Source organism: Dendrobium catenatum, unplaced genomic scaffold (assembly GCF_001605985.2).
Source record: "Dendrobium catenatum unplaced genomic scaffold, ASM160598v2 original_scaffold_206888, whole genome shotgun sequence".
Lineage (NCBI taxonomy): Eukaryota > Viridiplantae > Streptophyta > Magnoliopsida > Asparagales > Orchidaceae > Dendrobium > Dendrobium catenatum.
The window spans coordinates 2,071-3,941 of NW_021525301.1; positions in this window are offsets into that span (position 1 = coordinate 2,071).

Genomic DNA, 1,871 nt, shown 5'->3' on the forward strand with positions numbered 1-1,871 from the left:
AATAATATAATCATATTTTTAATAATTAAAGAAATCAAAAGAAGAATTGGAAGAGCAGAAATTCAAATTGTTTTGACCAAACAACTATATATAACTATTGAAAGCAATGGTTTGACACTTTTTAGCACAAGAAAATTCCAACAAAGACTTCCAGCGAGTTTAAATCCAAACTAAAGGTTCAGTTTGAATTTAATCATTTTTTTGGAGCAAATGGATTTGTGTATAAATGAGTTACAATATCAATTGAATACAATATCAATGCATATATGTTATGTTTTGCATCATGTATAAATGAGTTATATCATGTATGTCATACATCTCATATGAATTATATACCCTTGAATCAGTCTTATCACATATGTATACTAATAATATCATGTATCATGCTCATATCATATTATATGATATCACATATATATGCAATTTATCATATATACTCGTCTTATTTATATGATATACCAAATATAATATATTAGCTCCTAATCATTTTGTATTTTATATTACCTTACTTATTTTAGATAAAATGACATATATGAAAAAATAAATAAATAAAATAAAATAAAAAAATAAATTAATAAAATGAAATATATGCAAAACCAAACAATTAAATCTCAATATAAATCTTTTCAAACATTCAAGGTGAATATGTACACATCAATATCAAGCTCTTATAACTCCAGCGCATACCAATATTAGATCCTTATGACTATCAATATATAACATCATTCATTCATTTAGAATCGGCCCCTTATATATTCACTTGGATACACATAAGCATCAATAGACATCCGCCAATATTTTTTTCTCACATAGTTTCAATCACAAATAGATAAACATTAACACTTTTAACATAAATAAATAGAATCAGACACATCACATAAATATTCAAAATTTCACCCTTTTGGCAAAGTAGTCAGATTTTTGAGATAAATTAATACACACACTTTAATAGTTACTAATCATAAAGAATCCACAGATAATGTTCACAACAGTACGTATTTATGGGCTTTTATTTTTCTATAACAACTTCTATTAGAAATAATAAACACACATCAAAATACTCAACTTCGAAGGATAAAAAAAACCCTATAAAAATTCAAAAGAAATAGGTCAAAATATGTAGAATAATAAGAAAAACGACATATTAAAAGTTATATGATGAAAATTTTCTATATGTCTGAATATCCTCGCTTTTGTATCATTTATATAATTAAAGATCAACACTTCGTAAAATCTATATTATTAAAAATAAAGATATGGTAAATGTAGTTTTTTCTTAAAATGGTAAATGTAGTTTACTCAATCCGCACAACTTTATCAATAGGCTCAAAAAAAAAAAAAAAAAAAAAAAAAATAGCCCGAAGATATTGAAATTAGATCCTGGTGATATGTTCCTGTCATCAGCTGTCATGGTACTTACTGTTCAGTTTGTGGGTTATATTGATTTGGGTTATTTGCTCTCTAATAACTTCAAACATGAGACGAATTTAGCGACCCCTTGACTTTGTTTGAGATGAGATTAGACTCTTTGATGACTTAAAATTTAAGACGAGTTTAAATTCTCTTATAGCTTGAGATGAGTTCAGATTCTTCGACAACTTCATGCTCCAGACAAGTACAAAGTTTCTAAAAAAACGTCTTAAGATATAAGATGAGTTCAAACTCTCATAAGACATAAAGCCTATGGTGAGTCAAGTCTTTGACAAATTCAAGCCTGAAAAGGGCTTAAGCTCTATGACTTCAACTCTAAGACAAGCTTAGATTTTTAGATGACTTCAAATCTAAGGCTAGTTCAAAGTCTAACGACCTCAAACATGAGATGAATTCAAGGCCACATTTTATTTGATTGACCTAACCCAATTAATTATGAG